Source organism: Felis catus, chromosome X, assembly GCF_018350175.1.
Source record: "Felis catus isolate Fca126 chromosome X, F.catus_Fca126_mat1.0, whole genome shotgun sequence".
NCBI classification, from domain to species: Eukaryota; Metazoa; Chordata; class Mammalia; order Carnivora; family Felidae; genus Felis; species Felis catus.
The window spans coordinates 118,210,334-118,232,190 of NC_058386.1; the positions used below are offsets into that span (position 1 = coordinate 118,210,334).

General features: G+C 42.0%; 1 long non-coding RNA gene across 1 annotated transcript; it reads right to left on the reverse strand.

Moving 5' to 3' along the window:
• Window positions 1-11,040: 11,040 nt before the first annotated feature.
• On the reverse strand, window positions 11,041-14,112 carry LOC123383452. The gene is made up of 2 exons (XR_006593194.1): window positions 13,961-14,112; window positions 11,041-11,874 (listed from the first exon to the last, which is right to left on the reverse strand). It is a non-coding gene; the product is annotated as an uncharacterized LOC123383452 (long non-coding RNA).
• Window positions 14,113-21,857: the final 7,745 nt, after the last annotated feature.

Genomic DNA, 21,857 nt, shown 5'->3' on the forward strand with positions numbered 1-21,857 from the left:
GTCTCTCTCTCTGTCTAAATAAATAAATAAACAGACAAACATATTTAAAAAAAGAAGGTAAGCTAGGGAAAAGAAAATCTTATCAGGGAAATCATAAGGAAGAGAAAATACATTTACAATACTGTATTTATCAAAAAATATCTGCCTATGTCAACTTGCACAGTTCACGCCCACGTTGTTCAAGGCTCAACTATATTTCTAAGGAGAGGAAGAATGGGTTGTAATAACAGGATTACTTTGTGGCCTCAGTCTCCCCGTCTGTGAAATTAAGGCATTGCAAAGTATGATTTTCAAGGATCTTTGGTTACGTTTAAGTTTCCAAAAAAGCAAACTACAGTCTTTACCTGATTCAAATAAAAAGGTGCTTGAAGATTAAACACTGGCTGCTAGGACATTTTTCAGCATTTTTAGAGTTAGGTTATAAACTCTGTAAGAAAAATCAGAGAACACTGATAATTAATAAGCTGTGTGAGAGCCTGTACTGTGTGAACTATTATTAGATTTTAAAGACATTGGGGAAATCCACCTGCCAATTTGGACAGATGCCCTTGAATTCATGCGCTTAACATTAATTTTTATTTCTAAGTAGCTAGGTATAGTGCTGTATAGCAGGGGTCATTGAAAAGGCTCACCATCTTGTGCCATAGTCTTTAGGGATGAAAAACGCTCCTCACCTAATACCATTGGATGCATGGGAACCAAGAAAACAAATGTCTTACAGGCTACTATGCCAAACGTCAAAACCATTTCACTCCCTTGCAGTCAGTCCGCTTTATCCTGAGGAATTGCAAAATTCTCACAAATGTACCAATCCCCGAGCTCCCACTACCTGACGAAATACACTTCGGATTTCGCAAACGAAGCAGTCTACCGGTTTGGACTGTCTGAGTTTCTCAGTAGAGTTAATAGGGTACCCAAGACCCATGAGAAGACATAGTCCATCAGGAGCTACCCATGAGTAAAAGCATACGTTGAGTTTGTTGATCTTGGAAGCACGCAGAGATGCCATCGGCCCGATGTGTGAGTTAGTTATCTGGTTGTGAAGGTCTGGGGCGAAGCACACAAAAGCAGTGTAGGCCTTAGTATATCTATACTCTAAGCCAAGAAAGGCCAGGGCTAATGTGAGGTACGTGGGGCGCTCACCTTAAATGTAAAATCAAGGGAGGGAGACGCCACCCAACTCGGTAAGCAGGGTAATAATGTTTCAGTACAATATTTGAACTATCAAAAGTATTTCTAGAACATGAAAAAAATGCCGACTTTTAAATATGGATACCACTCAATCTGGTACCATCTTAAATTTTGCATCTCAGTTGAGTGTCTCATTCACCTCCACCAGGTTGCAGCCCTGAGATCATGCCTGCAAAGTGAGTCTCTAATGCTGCCTGAAGTTTGAGGCAATTGCTGACGACTTTCCTCCTCGTCTGACACTAACCTATGTAGATACGGCACTGCATCATAGACTCATTCAAAATCCCTCTTGGTAAATGAGTCTACATACTCTACGAGAACTAGTTTAATCACAATTTCATTCAAATGGCTATAGAGTCAGTTTGCAACACTGTTCCCCCCCCCCCAAATAAACAACACTTGCAGAGATCTGAGAAACCAGTGACTCCTAAGGAACAATGCTTTGATCAGTCAGGTGAAAATGAATCGGAAATACTCTATAGGTATCTGGAATCTTTGTGTTTCAGAGAATAACTGTGAGACTGAGGAGCAGTGACGAGGGTGGGATGGTCAATGAAAGCAGCGCTTGATCCTAGGTCTGGTGGCTTCTTCATGGCCAGGCAGAAGGAAGCGATGCTGATCAAATGGACAAGGCTCAACGCGCCTACATGTTGGCATCTCGCTCACGGATTTGATTACACTTTCACAAAAGACCTCAATTGTGCTATCGTTGCATGCCCGGAAAGATACCATGCTTTCAGGTTTAGTACATTGTTCTTTATTGTCAGAGCTGGACTTGAAGGAAAATACCAAGTGACATTTGCATGAACTGAATTCCAGTACTCAACAACACTTACATCTTAGGGGTCAGGATGGAATGAACAAAATGCTATGGGAGCACCAAGGGTGGGTGGAAATTTATTCTACGCTGGGGAAAAGGAAGTCAAGAAAGACACTGGAGGCATAATAAATGCAAGAGGCCTTAAAAGACGTACAGGCCTTCTTCAGATGAAAGAGAAGGATTCCAGGCAAAGGCAACCACGTAAAAAATGGAGTTTACAATGATGAGTAATATTCGATCCTTTCTCCTCTCAGTGAGTTCAGCTGAGGGACACTGATACACAACACAAGGTAGAAAATTCAAGGAACTCTAAGACAGACGTAGACAAAATACCGTGAAGAGGCTCAGGGAAAGAGAAAAGACATCCAGCACGAATTGTGCAAGGTGGGTCAGGAAAAGTATCACAGAAGAGCACAATACCTGAGCTAAGCCCTAAGGGATGACAGAAGGCAGATGGGCACAGATGACAAGGACACGAGGGACAACCATGGTCAGAAACACACAGGATGTTAAGGGAAGCAAAGAGTTGCTTAATTTGGATGTAGTATTTAGTATATGCAAAGGAATAAGAGGAGATAATGTGAGAACCTTAGCTTGGAACCGGAGAGCCGAGGACAGAAAAACCTAGATTTGTATTTTTAGACAGTGGTTAAATGGGGATGTGAGTCAATGGTGGTTTTGTAACAAGGGCATGATCACAGTCGTGCTTTGATAGATAAATCAGATCACGGCGTGTAAAGTGGAATAAAGGGAAGAAAGACCAAAGGCAAGGAGATAAGTAAAGAGACTTTAAAAAGTCCTGCTAAGGGAACTTCACCTTAATTCAGGACATGATCCTTTAAGACAAATAGAATCTGTCTTCAGGCAACTCTGAAGTACAGAAGCTGCTAGCAGATAACTTACCCAAAAGAAATCCTGGCCCTTGAATCTAACCTCAACTCACTGTCTTAAGTCAGAGCCATTGCTCTAACCCTGAGTTTATATGATGGCTTGATGTGTATTTTTATAATTTCCCTTCTGAACTATGCTGATTCTTCAGCAAGCTTTGTTAAATGCCTGGCATTATTTACATATGGAATTCAAAATGGTTTCCTTCCGTGTGTACTCCTCCACCTATCGGTCCGCCTGACTCTAATGTCAATATTACTTTCAAAGGTTCTCCATTGGCTTGCCAGTTCGAGTCCAAGCTTCTTGGCCATAAATACAAAAGGCTCTGGCACCTGGCCCTTGGTGAACTCTCTACGCTCAATTTTCACCAGGCTCTGTCCCAGAGTTTACGTAGCAGCAATGCCAAAGCCTGCGTGGTTCTCTCCTTACAACAAGCTATTTCTCACCTGGCCTGTTGTCCTTATTGTTGTTTCTGCCTGAAAGATCACACTGCACAACAGCCAGTTCTTCCTCCACCGGACTCACCGTGGCTCCTCTTGGAGCATTTCCTCAGGGAAGTCCAATCCACAGATGATTTCGGATTCATATGGATGTGCACCATCGATGCAATGTCATCTATGGTCTGATAGAAGAGAACTGGTCATAACGCACCTACCACCTTAGTTAGTTAGAAGGTTAAGACTGTCCCCTAAGGTGGTAGGTGCGATGAGGTAGGATTGACTCAGAGGCTTCAACAAAGGATCGGAGCAAGTTTTTTTGTTTGTTTGTTTTCAGGAAGCTGGGTTGATTAAACCATTCCAGCCTCTCCACCCTACACTCCATCGCTGTGGTATCATGTGAAGACTAAAAAGCATATTTTGCCCAGTGTTAACCTTTTTTGCTCCCATTCATCTTTTCCCCCTTGGATTCCACTTCAGTGTCTATAGCCCCATTATTTAAATATGGGCCAGGAGTCTGTTTTAATTTAACATAAACATTTTAATCGTAGAAACTTTGGTAAACGCAATGCTATGCGATAAAAGTTTGGATGTCTTCTGAGTATTTCTGTTGCATAAATGTCCAAACATTTACATGGGATTACATGTGTATAAATCCACTCTTAGAGCAAAATATTATGTACTTTATTTTAAATTTGTCATGTGGGGGCACCTGGGTGGCTCATGTGAATTTTTATGAACACTTACTTCAGTCTTACAAATACTTACAATGTACCAGTCCGTACGTACTGCTTCTCAATCTTCAGTCCCCTAGTGTTGTGGAAACACAGGCTTAAGGAAATTTCGAATGGCGAGAGGCTCTTAGAAATCTAGTCCAAGCTTTGCATTTTAGATACAGCTATCCACTGCTTTTTGAAGGTTTGCGTTATGCCACTTAGCTTTTATGAAAGACCTACGTTAGAATCCGGTTTCACTAACTGAAAGAAATCCAAAGAGGACTTTCACTTTTATGAAAAAAGGCAAAAAGTGAAAGAGCATTCAGTACACACAGCTCTCAGCATCAAGCCACCAGAGCTTTGAACTGGGTCTGTGAGCATCTGTGCTTTATCTCCATTTATTTTGTGCATCTGTTTGTAAGGTATGTCCTAAGGTGTCCGAAAAGCCCCAGAGAGGTTATTTTTTGGGTCTGGGAATGCTTATAAATTTTTCCATATAAATTGGTGGTAATTGCTTCATTCCTTTCTACCATTTTGGCTAAAGGAAGGTTTCCTAGGAACACTCTAAATTTCAGATAGCAGGAGAGACCTGTATCTGGAAATCGAGGCACAGATCTAAGAAGTGACTTGCCTAATGTCACACAGTGGCACAGCAATGACAAAACGTGTATCTCCTGATTCAGTCCAGTAGCCTCTCCAGTGTGCCCCACTCACCACTGCCACCAGTTAAGCCCCATACAACCCAAATGGGGCTGAAACCACAAATCATTTTCCTCAAAGGGCTAGTTCCCCCAGCCTATAAGATTGGTTGCCAAATCCCGTCGCTTGTATGCACTGATTCTCTAAGACCTGATGCCTAGATCATCTGTCCTCTTAAATGACTTCTCAGGACCCCACAGGGAGAGTCAGTCATGTTTAACAACATATTATAATTTTCTCTTTGGGACTTGGTCTACCCCTCGTCTTTGAATATTCATAGGCAGAGACCATGTTTCATGCATGCCACAACAACCATATATTAGATTCCTCTGGATACTGTAATATATTACCAAGAACCTGGTGGCTTAAAACAACAGAACTGCATTCCCTCGCACGTTGGAGATCTAAAGTCTGAACTCATTTTCACTGGGCCATGGTCAAGGTGTTGGCCAGGCCCTACTCCCTCCAAGGCTCCAGCAGAGAATTTGTTCCCTGCCTCCTCCAGCTTCTTATGGCTGCCAGCATCCCTTGGCTTGGGTTCACATTGCTCCAGACTCTGCCTCTGTGGTCACCTTGTATTCTCCTGTTCATGTTTGAATTCTCTCCACCTCTTGCTTAGAGGAGCACGTGTGATTGCATTCAAGACCCCACCTCAACATACTCAACTTAATCACATCTACCAAGTCGTTTGTTTTTCCATATAAAGTGACACTCACAGGCTCCAGGGATTAGGACATGGAAAATATCTTTGGGGGGGGGGGGTCATTATTCAGCCTACTGCAACATCCACTTCATCAAACAGGATCTGACTGATAGCACAAAGAGTCTGTAGTCATATAGTTCTTTGACTACTTCGCATATTTTTAAACCACAGTCTACAAGGTCAAGCTTCCCCATTGGTCTAGGGAAACTGTTAGCACTCAAGGTAAGAAGCAGAGATGCAGATCTCCACTACCTAGGTGATGAATTGATTTCAGAGCTCAAACACAGTTAACTGAGTATATCCTGAGAATAAGGGGAATCCGTGAACAAAACCTCCTATAATAGCAAATACTGTCCGGCTATGACAATTGTTTGGAATAAAGAATTCTTATTTTCTACTGATTATAAAAGCATTGCTTGCATATGGTAGGATAAAGGGGAAAAAGAAGAGAAAAATATAAACCAAAAAATGCAAATCATTTGTAATTCTTTCATCTATAATCACTGTTGGCCTCATGTTTATTTCTAGTACTACACTCACACACACGTGCACTTAAATAAATACATTTAACATTTGGTCTATGTGCTCCAAATATTATAAATTATACTATTTTATATACATCATATTTTCTTAGATGGTTTAAGTCATATTTCTTGCAACATTTCTGTAGCCTATTTTTATTCACCAGGCATTCTATCATTAGCATTTTCCTATGTCATTAAAAACTCTTTGTAAACATCATTTAATAGCTAGATAATGGTCCATCATGTGGATGTACCATAATTTACTTTACCATTCCCTTGATGTTATGCGATTGGGCTATTTGCAAATGACTTTTTACGGCACTGACTTAGAATACAATGAAAGGCACCTGTCAAGGTCAATGCAATAGTGGTGGAAGTTGATGAACCTATTTTCAAAGACTAGGAGATGTATTTTTCCATATATCCTTGCTGAACAGAGTATTGAAGTATTGACGTTTAGACTAATAGCTCAGTTACGTATGGGCCGGTGCTGTGCATGGGGAGGTTGCCACTGAGTGGTTAAGTTACCTCCAGCAGACAGGGACATGCAGGGATTCTGAGAGTTGGAGGAAGAGCAGAAAGAATGATTGGGATCAAGATCGTTATACTAGGGCACCTGGATGGCTCAGTTGATTGAGCGTCCGACTCTTGATTTCAGCTCAGGTCACGGTCCCAGGGTCGTGGGATTGAGCTCTGTATCGGGCTCTGCGCTAAGCATGGAGCCTGCTTGAGATCCCCCCCCCCTCTCTCTCTCTCTCTCTCTCTCTCTCTTTCTGTCCTTCTTCCCTGCTCATGCTCTCTGTCTCTCTCTAAAATAAAAAAAGTAGATTGATATACCTTAAGAGCCAGAGTAATTCCGCGAGGCAGGTAGATAGAGTTTGTGCTTTCTTTTATCCCCATCGATTTTCTAGTCCCTGTGCCCTTTCCCAAGTGTTAGACTGACTATCACCTTTCAGAATTCAGTAGTTAAGAGCTCCTAGTGAGTCACTTTTGTCACAGTCACTCAGCAGCGGTCATTTGCTTTCAAACTCCTCGGTACTTAGGATCTTTAAATACAGAGAACTGTCACAGTGAGTGTTATTGCTAGCAGAACTCAGTAATTATTTGAAAGGAAAATGAAATTTAAGATACATAAAATTGGAGATAAAGGTGTCTTTACATAGGATAACCTGAAGGTGGGAAGGAATTCTGAATTTCAGAACATTAACAAACACATTTGCTCATATAAGCCAGGAAAGGTGTTTCGCCTTACAGCGTAAATGATTTCTACCTTCCCCACAACCACTGGCCACCCACTCATTACGTTATGTTTAATACCAATTATAATGACATTGATTGTTCATTTCATTGAATTATAAATTCCACCGAGGAGGAGGAAATTGAATTAATGTCCTTTGGTCACGAAGCAGTTTTGCCTAGACATTTCAAAACGTAGCTAAATTTTTATATTTTCTTTGCACTTGAACTTTTCCCCCCAGAATTCATACTTTTTATACACGTGATTTCAGTTCTGTTGTCTATGATAGTCCATTATAGTTTAACAAAGAGTGTCTTTTATTTTTGCGTGGTCAAAATTGGAGAGCCACTAAAAACTAGGGCCAGCACGACACTTTTTTCTGCCTTGCTGACCCATTCATGTTCTCTGATTGTAGTGCTGGGATTGTAACATATCAGATTTTTAAAAGGGTTTAAATGTTCATTCAGTGCAAATAGCCTTTTACTACTAGGAATGCTTTCTGACTGTACCACAAAATGGTTCACAAACATTCTCTTGGACATTTCCACTGACCGAAAACTCATCAAGTCTTGAAGTGGTCTATTCCATCTTTGGAAACTTATGAATAGTTAGTAAAGGCCTTCTTTTCCTTATTTTGACCAAATTCCTCTCCCCGAGGCTTCTTTTAATTAGTCCTAGTTTTATCAGATGAGGCCACAGAAAAAAGGCTAGTTGTTCTTCCACACGTCTTAAAACACTGTTACTGATACAGAGTGATTAATAATGATAACTAAGCATTACATAGTGCTTCAAGTATGCCAGTGACTGTTGGATTCTATTCATCCTCATTTTTACAGAGAGGAAATTGACACAGAGAGAATAAGTAACTTGCCAAAGGTCATGCAGTTAGTGACTGGTGGAGTTGAGATTCAAACTCACGCTCTGTCTAAGACCACTGGACTATATATATATATATATATATATATATATATATACTGATTATGTTACATTACGTTACATTATGCTATTTTACATTATGTATGTTATGCTGTAATATACTATCGTGCATTCTAAATGGATTAAGGAGCTACCTTTAAAGCACCAAATCATTAAAGAACATACGAAAACAGGTATATATAGATTTCTTTTTTTTAATTCATTGTTTTCTCTTTAAAGTTTTAAAAGAGAGAGAAAGCATAAGCAGGCGAGAGGAGCAGAGGGAGAGAGAGAGAATCTTAAGCAGGTTCCGCCCCCAGCACGGAGCCCGACGCAGGGCTCGATCCCACAACCCGGGGGTCATGACCTGAGCCAAAATCAGGAGACGGGCACTGAATCGACTGAGCCACCCAGGCACCCCGGTAGATATACATTTCTGATCTCCCTTCACCAGAACAATTCTCAGAATCTAGGCCAGATCCCAAGGGGGTAGATTAGAATATCCGTTTCCGGATAAATGACTTACAAGTACTGGCATGTGGGCACCTGAAGTCCACAGGTCAGCGGTGCAATGCACTTGCTCAGAATTTCCAAATGTACTTTTACTGTCTCACTCTGAAACATGCAAACATCCAAGGGACAACAGACATTTGAGAAAATTCTCCAAAGGAAAGATAGAGACCTTTACACACAAGCATACGAAAAATACTAAGAAACAAATAATTTAAGGAGCAAAACATATTATTAAGAATCTTATTAATAATCATTAACTATCTCAGATAAAGTATATATTAAATCCATAAAATAGGAAAAGAGGATATTGAAAAAGAAACATCCCCCAAACAAGGAAATGGTCTTCGAAAATAAAAATATATATCCACATTTTTAAAAATCGCAGTAGAAACCGGGCAATAGACACCAGCATATCATGCAAAAGGTGGAATTTAAAACAAAAATCAGAAACACAGTAGAAAAAAAAAGATACACAAATTAGAGAATCAATTTAAGATATCCGAATTGTAATGAGTTATATAGAGAGAGAATAAGAGAGAGGGAGAGGGAGAGGGAGACGGGGAGGGAGGAAGGGAAGGAAGGGGAAGGAGGGAAAAAGAAAGAACAGAGCAGACATGTATTTAAACCACAAGCACAATCTGTAGAATTGAAGAACAAGAGGTTATAATTTGTAAAGTCCCGTCTTTTCCCCGGCACACTGCAGGCTAAAGGCACCATACTGAGGCGTATCATGGCTTTTCAGAACTCTGGGGATAGAGAGAGAAGTCTAAAAGTTTACAGAGAGGTTAGAACAATAGGTTACACACAAAGAATCTGGAATTACGGTGCCCTCAAACTTCTTGACAGCATTACTGGAAGCTAATTTGATAATGAAGCAATGCCTGCAGAATGAGAGAAAATGACATTCAACTTAGAATTCTATATCAAGGAAAAAACATCAATCACCAGTACAAGGAAAATGTATTTTCAGATGAGCAGTGCCTACAAATTAATCTCCTTTGCACTTTTAAAAATAAAGCTATGGAGAATTTGGAAGACCAAAATAAGGAAGGAAACCCACAAACAGAAAAAGAGGGACTTTAGCAAACAAGAGAGCCAACAGAGGAAAATTCCAGCATGATGGCACCTCGTAGGTCGGTCAAGGCAATTGCCTTAAATATAAATCAAGTCACTTTTCTCCCCTGATTAACACACTGTGATGTCTTCCTATCACACTTACACGATGAAGACCCTCTCCTTTTTGCTTTTGTTTTTTGTGTTTTATTTTGGCCTGTTTCTCCAACTTCAGCTTGATTTACCCTCCTTCTTTCTGTCAATGCTGCAGCCATATTGACAGAAACTAGTCAGAAAAAAGGAACTTTTGCTAGTTCCTGGAATACATCAAACGGCTGCCTTTTGCAATCTGTCTCCACTTACCTGAAATGCTTTTCCCTCTTAACCTTCACATAACTGGATCCTTTTTTCATCCAGCTCCAATCCCAAATACCATGGTCTTAGACTTCCTATCTGTTTGTTTATAGTTGTATCTCCATCACTCTATCAGCCTTACTTGGCTACATTTTTCTGTACAGTATTTAGTATTTGACATTATTTTATGGATTGATTTATTTTATTTAATACTTTATTGATTTTCCCTCCTTCTGAAATGTAAGCTTCATGAACGCATGGGCTCTGCCTGTTTTATTCCTTGATATATACCTCTGTTGCCCAATCAGTCCCTGGCACAAGGCAGATGTTCCATTGAATATTTGTGGCATGAATCAAATTTACCAAGAGGTTAATGACGTTGTTTTGGAGCAGAAGGTTATAGATGATTTTTAAAATACCTTTATATACCTGTTAGCATTTTCTAAAATTTCTATAAGCATTTAACACTTTCATAATTTTAAAAAATAACAATATACTAACGTTCTAGACTAGAAAATATCCAGTGGAAATTGTCCTCAGAAACCGAACCTATGGGGTTGTAGCAGTTTCTGCCCACCTAAATGTCATGGAAATTAAACATCTTTCTAAAATGAAAATTCTACGAGGATTTGTGATGATAATTTAATACCTTCCACTCCCTACTGGATTTTCAGTGAAATGACCTAAGGGATATAAAAACAGGGCGGGGGAATTTATATCGGCGTTAGAAACGGCTCTATTCCTTCCCCAGGTTTCCAAATTTCAATGACTGGCGTCACCCCCTTGCGTAAGCCCTCAAGTCCCTTCCTCTCGCTTCCCATCCTCTTTGCCCAGTGTAAGTATGTAGTTCCTAGCCCAGAATAAGTTTCCTGATTAATCTCCTTTCCGCAAGTATTTTCAGAACAAAAGCCCAGCTGATCCAATTCCAAGCCATAAATCAGAAGCATATGAACCATATAGGCACAAATATGTGAAAGGTATTGTGAAAAGTAAATTAAAAACCTCTTTTATTAAGATATAATTGGCATACAGTACTGTGTAGGTTTAAGGCATACAGTGTGCTGGTTGGATACATTTATATATTGTAATATGATTACACCATAGTGTTGGCTCACATCTCTACCTCATCACACAATTTTGTTTTTGCGGTGAAGGCAATGAAGACCTAGTCTCTTTACAGCTTTGAGGTTTATAATACAGTATTATTGAATCGAATCACCAGGCTATGCATTAGATCTCCAGAACTTATTTACCTACTGGTTATAAGTTTGCACCGTAAGCAACATCTCCCGAACTCCCCCCCCACCAACCCCTGGTAACTATCATTTTACTCTTAGTTTCTCTGAGTTTGTTTTTAGATGGTTTAGATTCCACATATACATGATATCAGTATTTGTCTTTCTCTGTGTGGCTCATCTTTCTTGGCATAATGCCCTTAAGGGCCATCCATGTGGTCGCAGAGGGCAGGGTTTCCTTCTTCCTCAGGGCAGATTCATACTCCACCTCCTTTATTCCTTCATGCGTCGATGGACACTTAGGTTGCTTCTATATCTTGGCTATTGCGAATAGCGCTGCAGTGAACAGATATCACTTTGAGACACTGATGAAATATATGCTCTTACAATCCTTCACACCCGCCTCCATTAAAGCGGCATAGTTGCTTGTAAGTCAGTGCCACAACACGATGGGTCCCTTTCTTCCTGATAGGCAAGGACTCTTCTGTATAAGCAGTAGAAAGTACCATGACCATAGACAGCTCGCAACTCTTTTGCTCTTTTCCTATGAGACTGGTCCTCTAATACACAGGAAATTAAGCTTTCTCATCTAAAGAAAAATCAGGAGATTCGTATAATACAATGTAAATCATATTATATATATGTAAATATGTAAGGCATAGATATAGATGTAAACATTCATAAAAATAAAATGTCTGTCCCTTCTGGCCATTGTAGAGAGACGAGGGCAAGCTCTGTTCAGTGACTCTAGTGGGCAGGTGGCCAAGGTAAGACCTGGTCCAGTTGGGGGCCTGGTTTTCTGAAGTCTCTCCTCAGTGGGAGAAGGCTGTACAGCCTTATGAACCTTAAGACCTCTGCAATGAGAGAAATGTCCTATATCCATGCTACACAATATAGCCCTTTGTCACATGCTGCTATTGACCCCTTGAACTGTGTCTACTGTGACCAAGGAGCTGAATTTTTAAATTTTAATTCAATCTAGTGACATGAACACAAAACAAAAGCAAAACTAGGAAAGTAATCTCTCTACTTGAAAAGAGGGAGTAGGCAGGCTCCGTCTCATAAGGCTGGATGTACTCTCCAAATGATCTGGGTGCTAAAAACAGCAGGCGCTCCCCAAGAGAGGTCATGGTGGCACTGAGGAAAGAACCCCAGACAAGCAGTCAATAGACTCAGGTCCCAGCTCAGTCCCGACAGCGGCAAACCTGCCCGAGTTGGGCAATCCCTTTCCTCTTTGGACCCTGTTTCCTCTCATGCACGGTAGTGGGATTGAACTATTTATTTTTCCATGGTGAATTCAGAACAGATTAAGTGCAATCACCACCATAAAACAGGCGTAGCGATCCATTCTTTGGAGAATGGTGAGAACCGGTGCGGTACAGAAAACAGTCTCAGGGCAGCTAGGGAAAGATCATGTAGCAGAGACACTCAAGAGACATCATGTGACGTCACAAACAGTGGCCATTTCAGTTAGAGCTGCCACGTTGAAAGCTATTGTGAGTTAATCTTTTTCCTAGGGGTTGGATGTACTTTGATCTGATCTAATCCTCACAATTCTATGAGCTGAATTATCATCATTGTCTCCATCTTGCCGAAAAGACAGCTGAGGCTCAGACAGATCGGGTTACCCGCCTAAGGCCCTACAGTTAGGAAATGGTGAAACTGGGAAAATCTGTCTTTCTACTATAATATGCTATCCTTACTGGCTACTAGTTTATGAAGCTTATTATATACCAGCTAATAGAGTAGCCTATTTCCATAAACTATCTTGTTTACAAGAGTCTCATCAACAACTCTGTCGAAACTAGTCTGAGCATGCCTCCACTCCAAGCTTTGATTGCCCGTGACCTATAGGAAGTACCCTTGCTAAGATTGGTCTTCATTTTACGGAGTAGGGGGAGTTTCCCTGCACTTTCCAAACTTTCTCTCTCTTTTCACTTTAATCTCAGTTCTGATCTGAATTCACCCTTCCATGTGGTGTATATGTGTATATATATAATGGAATATTACTCAGCCGTCAAAAAGAAAAAAGAATGAAATCTTGCCATTTGCAATGACGTGGATGGAGCTACAGAATATTATGCCAAGAGAAATAAGTCAGTCAGAGAAAGACAAATACCGTATGATTTCCCTTGTATGTGGAATTTAAGAAACAAAACAGATGAACATATGGGAAGGGGTAACAAGAGAGAGGGAAACAAACTATGAGAGACTCTTAACGATAGAGAACAAACTGAGGGTTGATGGGGGACGTGGGCGGGGGATGGGCTATGTGGGTGAGGGGTATTAAGGAGGGCACTTGTTATGATGAGCACTGGGTGATATATGTAAGTGATGAATCCCTAAATTCTACTCCTGAAACCAATATTACACTATATGTTAACTAAAATTTAAATTAAAAAAAAAATTAACGTTTATTTATTTTTTAGAGAGAGGCAGAGTGCAAGCAGGGGAAGGGCAGAGAGAGAGGGAGACACAGAATCCCAAGCAGGCTCCAGGCTCCCAGCTGTCAGCACAGAGCCCGACACAGGGCTCGAACTCATGAGCTGCGAGATCATGACCTGAGCCGAAGTTGGACACTTAACTGAGTCACCCAGGCGCCCCTTAACTAACTAGAATTTAAATAAAAACTTGAAAAATAAATAAACAAACAAACATAAATAAAATGAATTCACCTTTCAGTCTCATCTTGACAAAATGTTTGACTCGCAGTGATTCAGAGCACTTTCCACTGTATAAAAAAGCAATTTTTTAAATGACACAAAATATTCTCTTGGCATCGTGATTTAAAAAGAATTTTTTTTAATGTTTATTTACTCTTGAGAGAGTATGAGCAGGGGAAGGGCAGAGAGAGAGGTAGACACAGAATCTGAAGCAGGCTCCAGGCTCTGATCCGTCAGCACAGAGCCCGACATGGGGCTCGAACCCACGAACTGTGAGATCACAACCTGAGCCGAAGTTGGACCCTCAACTGACTGAGCCACCCAGGCACTCCGGCATCATGATTTTTAATATCAAAAGTCATCTGAGATTCTGAAGAGAGGCAAAGTGGACAGATGGTACAGCCGTCACTTAGCTGACACAAAGTGATTTTATCTATAATTTAGAGGGCATACCAAGCCCCCTCTGAGGGAGACAGTACCATTTCCGCACTACTTTGCTTCTTAATATTCATCTGAAACAGAGCACTAGGGTATATCAACCTGATTTTCCTGAAATTACTCTGCGAGGGCGCCCCCTAAATCCTGATTCCAGAGGAGAAACATCAATGCGAAGCTAGAATTCTTAGCAAAGTATGGGAAAGGTTGTGAGGAGACAGCAGAAACTGTCATCCTCCCTTCCTCTGTGTTTTAATTTTAAGTTCTATGCCCAACCTAGGGCTAGAACGCACGACCCCGAGATCAAGAGTTGTGTGCTTCACCGACTAAGCCAGCGAGGCACCCTACTGTCGTCTTGCGTTCTAAAAGTCAACCTACATGAGGAGTCTTAAGCTATGGTGGCAAAGGAACACCAAGACTGAATGCTTTGTACATAAAGCCCATCCACTTGATTTCACTTATGGTGGGGACAGGGAAATTTGAAATAGTACGTTCTCATTCTCTCTCCCACCCCCCATTTCTTCCCTTCTGTCCCCTCCCCTCTCGATATAGAATATGCTATCGAGAGAAAGGCTGTATTTCCTCTCCCCACCAACATCACTACCAAGTGTTTCCATGCTAGAAGTGGATTCTGAACCAGTTCTCCCAACCGACGGGTGAGGCACAAACAATAGACAGACCTGCCTGGTCAAAAATTGACATTAAATTTGCCGTGGTCTTTACAACTCTTTTTCAGCTTGTTTCCATAAATATGCTTTACTGAAGAGTTTCAGGCTCACCTTTAAACTCACACCATTGACATTCCATAATAGTTTACATTATTCAGATCCCTACTTACATCCTACAGATATTTTATTGAGCACCCATCATGTGCAAAGGATAGCCGTAGTGGACTTGAGGGATATCAAGAGGAAAAGCCCCAAATTCTGGTCTAAAATAATAGAGAGTTTATGAAAATGCCAGCATCCATCATTATGATTCTTTCTGAGAGAATGAGCCTCTTTTATGCCCAGCCACCACTGCAACCACAGCCACCACTATTTCCAATTCTGTGTAGGTTGGGATGGGAAGCGGAGAGGGGACCTCAGATATAACTGCACACCAGAGGACTACGAAGCAAAAGAACATGCCCAACTACAGAAAAAACGTGAATATCTCCCACCTCCATTGCCCTGCTCCCTAGAGACGAGGAAAGGTCATTGACAGGTCTAGTGATGCTGTGATGTTTATTCTAAAGGGAATATTTCTGTGACTTGGTAATCAAAGGTCCTATGATTGTGCTTTTTAGTTAAATTGAGCCATAGAATAATTACGGAAGATGACTTTCTAAGAATTCTTATAAAACCCTATTTTAGGGGAAAGCATCCCTCATACTCGTCATTCTAATGAATGGAAGCAAAACACATAGGAGTAATTCTATGTTCACATGGTCTGTGGTCACAGATACCTGAAAAGTTTGGGTGCGCTACAGTTATTTATTCCGCAAAAGCAGCTGAACCAAAAGCCAACTCATGAGAACAATGTTATGAGTTAATGTGCATTACCCAGGGGAAGGTAGAGAAAAAATGATAAACACAAGGTAAGCTCAGATCTTGGTATCCCAACCTCAGATTTTGATATTGCTTGCCAATGAGAAATACCTTTTTTTGTATGAAATTATTCTGTGGCTTCTGAAAATATATCAGCCATGCCAATATACCACACATTGCCCACCGGTACCATTCTGCCAGAAGTTCTTTCCCTAGGAAACTGTAATGTTTGGTATTTCTAAGTATACTCGAGAGCTGTGCTACTTCTTCTTGCCAAACATACAAGTCAGTAAAACCAAAGAGCAAAGGCTTAGTATCCTAAGTATATATAGAGATTATCAAATCAGTAAAGACCCAAGTAGGTAAGTGGACACAGGAAAGTAAACAATCTCAGAAAAACAAAAAAAAAAACCAAATACCAAACATACATCATGACCCAACGATGAGACAGAAGTCACAATCCATTCGTTTACATGCTGGGATTCCCCCACTCCTGGTAAGAGCTTTGAGCAGGGTAGAGGGCAGAGAAGTGAACACTCTTTTACATTACTTTTGGAAAGCAATTTGGAAATACGTCCGAAGAATCGCCAAACTCTTCATCGCTTTTGAGCTAGTTGTCCCATTTCTGGAAATCTATCTTGAGGAAATAAAAGAATACGAACATGAAGATAATCTACAACCTCTCAAAATTGCAGGGATCTAAGTGTGCAACAGCAGACGATCGTCACTGAAATATTATGCAACCACTGAAAATCGGTTTGGAAAAGCCTAGCAACATGAGGGAATCCTTGTGATACAGCACAACTAAGAATTCCTGTGCGGTTGGTAAGAGACAAAGGAAGGTCAGGGCGTGTGTGTGTGTGCGTGTGTGTGTGTGTGTTGGGGGCAGGAGAAAAGCTGGTGAAGCATCTTAGGAATAGCGGAAAAGGGTCTTGAATGCAATAGGATGCAAAATGAAAACAGCGCAATGGTACATTTGAAGCTGAAGGGCAAGTCTGATAGGTCTTCCAGATGGCCTACGTAGGGATGCCGGTGAGGAGAGAATATCGTTGGCCCTGTGTATTTAATTGTTGTAATGTTTCTTTATTTGACGGAGACAAAGAGAGAACAAGTGGGGGAGGGGCAGAGAGAGAGGGAGACAGAGAATCCCAAGCAGGCTCCACACTGTCAGCACAGAACCTGACGCCGGGCCTGAGCTCACGAACCACGACACGAGATCATGACCTGAGCGGAAATCAAGGGTTGGACGCTTAACTGACTGAGCCCCCCGGGGGGCCCCAGAAGAGTGATTTTTAATGAGCAATTGGATGTGGGGGAGACGGTCGAGAAGCAACGGTCAAACACAGCTTCAAGAAGGTCATTTTCCAGCTTGAAAGCATTCAACTGCCTTTCCCAGCTTGTAGCAATAAGTTCAAAGGGCTCAGCCTGGCCCTCCAGACCTGCGAGGACAGAGCCTCAACCCACTGGTCTTCTCTTGCTTCTGACTTACCACGTTACCAGCCACGAGTCCCGGCCATTCTGCAAGTATTGCCGCCATTGTTCGCGCCATTTCACGGGCTGGGGATTCCTCTCACGTGCCTACTTGGCCCACCTTCAAAATCTGCTGTGAAGACTCCCTAATCATCCCCGAGCGGTGAGCTCTCATTTCTTTGAGTGCCCACAGCGCTCTGTCTGTATCCCTTTTGTGTCACGTATCTTAGGCTCTTCTCGCCAGGGAAACCAGTTACCCTAATAACCCGTAAGTCAGGTCAGGCCACTCCATGCACAAAACTCCGCTGTGGCTGCCATCCCACTCGGGTGAATGCCAAAGTCCCAACAATCCCCATTTCGACGTTTCTCAACCAACGCCAGCCACACATTAGATTCACGTCGGAAACTATTCTTTAAAAATCCATGCGCGAGCCTCACTCCAGACCAAGTGAATGGAATCCTTGGGGGTGCCGGTTTTTAAACCTGCCCAGGTGATTCCAAAGTGATGCCAGGGCTGATTGCGAACCACAGAGCTAAAAACCTGAGCTAAAGCTGCAAGAGGGGCCGATTAACTGCTGCTACTTCACTTTGTGAACGAGAGGCCCATTCTGGACTAAGGGTTGCCTCTCACCGTTAGCATCTTCCTCCGGTCCTCGCCTCGACATCTAGCTTCTTCGGACAAGTAAATCAACACAGAAGAGCTTACCTAGAACACGGTCCCCCTCGGAAGCTGTCAGTTTCAGTGGTTTAGAAACATAAGTTTTCTTCTGAGGAACATTATGAGCATAGCTGTATCTGCAGAAAAACAAAGCCTATTTATTTATTTATTGAAAAGTTTATGTATGTATTTTGAGAGGGAGAGAGGGGGTGGGGAGGGGCAGAGAGACGGAGACAAAGAATCTAAACCTGCACTGTCAGCTCAGAGCCCAACACGGGGCTTGATCTCACGAACCCTGAGATCATGACCTGAGCTGAAACCAAGAGATGACATTTAACTGACTGAGCCACGCAGGTGCCCAAAGCAAAGCTTTTTTTTTTTTTTTTTTTAAAGTTTATGTATTTATTTTGAGAAAGAGACAGAGGGGGAGAGGGAGAGAGGGAAAGAGACAGAGCAGGGGAGGGGCAGACACAGAGAGAGAGAAAATCCCAAGCAGGCTCTGCATCATCAGTGCGGAGCCCGATGCGGGGCTCGAACCCACAAACTGTGAGATCATGACCCGAGCCGAAACCAAGAGTCAGAGGCTCAACCAACTGAGCCACCCAGGCATCCCCGAAATGGAACCTTTTCAAAACAAATATTTGATTCAAGTTTATCAAAATTACAGTTGCCACAAAGCCAAATTGGTGAGGGGAGCAAGTACCCCGTGGGAGAGAACCAGCACCCTCTGCAAGGGGCTGAGGCAGCCCGAGGGGAGGGGCAGCCTAGGCAGGTCAGCCAGCGTGCAACTGGTCTCTTACCCTGTGTCCTGGCCTCTGTGGGGCAGCGGGGCACCTCGGCCCCACTCCCGCGTTCTAGGATTCTCTCGTTGTGGTCTTGTCTTTGGAGAGCTGTTAGCTGTTCTTGTGAGGGGGACTGAAGTCAGGAACTACCTATATCACCCTCTTGGTGACATAACTCTGAGAATAAAAATGCGAGAAACATTGGCCAAAATGAGGCAGTGAAATGAATCTGATGAAATGCAGAATAATTCGGCAAACGTAAGCCAAATATTTAAGTACTAGGGACAGGAGGCTTGGCGTAGAAGCAGCATATAGAAGGGATATTTAGGGGGTTGAGTGTCAGTTAAGAATACAACAGTTTTCAAACTGGAGCATGCATTTACAGTCAGCAGGAGGGCTTGTTAAAGCAGTTGGCTGGAGCTCCACCCCCTAGAGTTTCTAATTCAAAGGGTCTGGGGGCCAATCTGAGAATTTGCATTTCTGACACATTCCCAAGTGAAGCTGATCCTGATGCTGCCCGTCCAGGGACCAGGGCTTGAGAACCACTAGTGTAGTATGAGCGTCAAAAAAAAAAAAAAGTTACTGCAAATGTAGGCAGCAGAAGCAAAATTTGTGCAACGAAATAGGGAATAACGTAAGTATTCTCCATTAGTTCTAATAGGCATCCACGGAATGAGCGTCATACCCAGGAGTATGACCAGAGATGAGAAGGAGTAATGGTGGAGGGACTTGTGACCACGTCATACAAGGAACTTGGGGAGGAACAGGACCGTGTAATTTGGAAAGGGTAAGATTTAGGTAACACACAAGAACATTGTTCTTTTTCAAATCTCAAAAGGGCTATTACTTGGACAAAGGGCATTTATTCTAGGTAGTCTCAAGGAGCAGAGCTAGAATCCATGGCCAGACATCTAAGGAGACAGACTTCAGTCTGAAGTAAGACAGATACTTCTAGCAGGTCAAGCTACCCTGTGTTACACTGAGCTGCTTTCCAAAATGTTGAGCTCCTATCAGTTGAGATATTTAAATACAGACCATATTCAAGTACCATATATGGAGTTAGGAACAAATGGCCTCCCTGGCTTCTTCAGACCTGAGAAATTCTATGAGTACGTAAGTATAGTTCCCTTCAGTTATATAGTCTGGCTAATACGAGACTACCGCGTTCAGAAAAATAAGGTCAAACTAAAAGACGGCATCCAAAACACGGTATCGCTCAATCATGGTTGAAAATATGAGACTAGAATTCTTTTTTAAAAAGTCTATACTCAATGCATTTTGAAGCTAAAGGGAGGGAGTGGATTCAATTCGAGGTATCGAGGCAAAACCCAGCCAGACTGTGAGGCAAGAAGGGAAAGTGAAGAGACAAGTGAGTATGACACAGTGAATATGACATTTCTACATATAGAAGTTGGACTAAATGCAGGCAAGAAAGCAAGGCAGGTAAAAATTTACTCATTCCGTGGAAATTTACCAGCCACAGCAAATATCTCATCTCTCTTCTGACATGTAATATTAACTGCAGTTATGTATGAGCTCAAATTTGATGTCAACGATCTGGGAATTGATTAGAGTTAAGAGAACTCATGAGGATTGCAGGTCAGACAAATGTGTGTGTCATCGGTACGGTAGTAGTAAATCAGTCTGAGGGGGAAAAAGAATAAAAATAATAAAGAGCATGAGATCGAAGGTTGTCACTGTAAAAATACTACTTGACTAATCTGGGGACCCAGCCCTCAGAGGATGACAAGGATTTGGGGATACCAGGTCCATAATGATGCCTTGGGCAAAATGGTGAGGTCTGATCCCACAGCCTTTTCCAATTCAAAGGTAAGCTCTTTGCCTTCTTCCCAATCTTGGCCTTTTAGTCCTCTGTGTCTTCCTGTTCTTCCCTGACAATCTATGCTGAGAAAAGAATTGTAATGCCGGCCCTTATACTCCATTTTGAATGAGGGAATATGAATGTGTTATGATACACATGATAAATACAAGTATTTCCCTTATTTCTAATTCAATTGAGAAATTTTAGATCATTATTAATAGATTTTAAGGCATCAGGAGCAAATGTGTGAACAATTTGGGGCAGACAGAAGTCTTTCCTCAGAGTCACCAAAAAACAACCTTCTCTCCACTTCCTCAATCAGCCTTAGAGCAACAAGGACCACATCAAAAGCACTGGGGAAATCTTACTGGAGTCAGTTCCAACATAAATCACTTGAATTTGGAAAACAGCACCAAAAAATAGCACCATTGGGTGCTAGGTCTTCTAAAATAAAAAAATTTTAATGTCTATTTATTTTTGAGAGAGACAGAGAGAGAGAGAGAGGGAGAGAGCAGAAGCAGGGGAGGGGCCAAGAGAGAGGAGACACAGAACCTGAAGCAGGCTCTAGGCTCTGAGCTGTTAGCTCAGAGCCCGACACAGGGATCGAACCCGTGAACCTTGAGATCATGACCTGAGACAAAGTTGGACGCTTCACTGACTGAGCCACCCAGGCACCCCTGAAATAAAATTTTAAAAGAAATGTAGGTGTCATTTCCCAGTGACAACTGACGTTCCAATTATTAATTGAAGTGTTTGGATTCAGTTGGCTAGCTAGCTCAGTTGTTGTTCAGAAGGTCACTGTGGTAGATCAGTACAATGGGTTCAATTCCTACGCATGGCAATAAAAACCGCACACTGTCAGAGCTGGAAAGGCCATTGGGAACCAGCTAGTTCAAGTCCTTATTCTCTAGATGTTGAAAACACGGGACGCCTGAGTGGCTCGATCGGTTGAGCGCCTGATTCTTGATTTCGGCCCAGGTCATGATCTCACAGTCTTGAGATCAAGCTCCACGCTGGAGCCTGCTTGGGATTCTCTCCCTCCTTCTCCCTCAGCCCCTCCCCGACCTGTGCTTTCTCTCTCTCTCAAAAAAATCGATACTATTAAAAATTAAAAACAAAATAGAGGCCTCAGGGTGGGAAGGGAATTACCAACTTCACAGGATGAGTGAGTAGAAAAGACAGACTACGAACACCACACTGGGCTAACATGGTT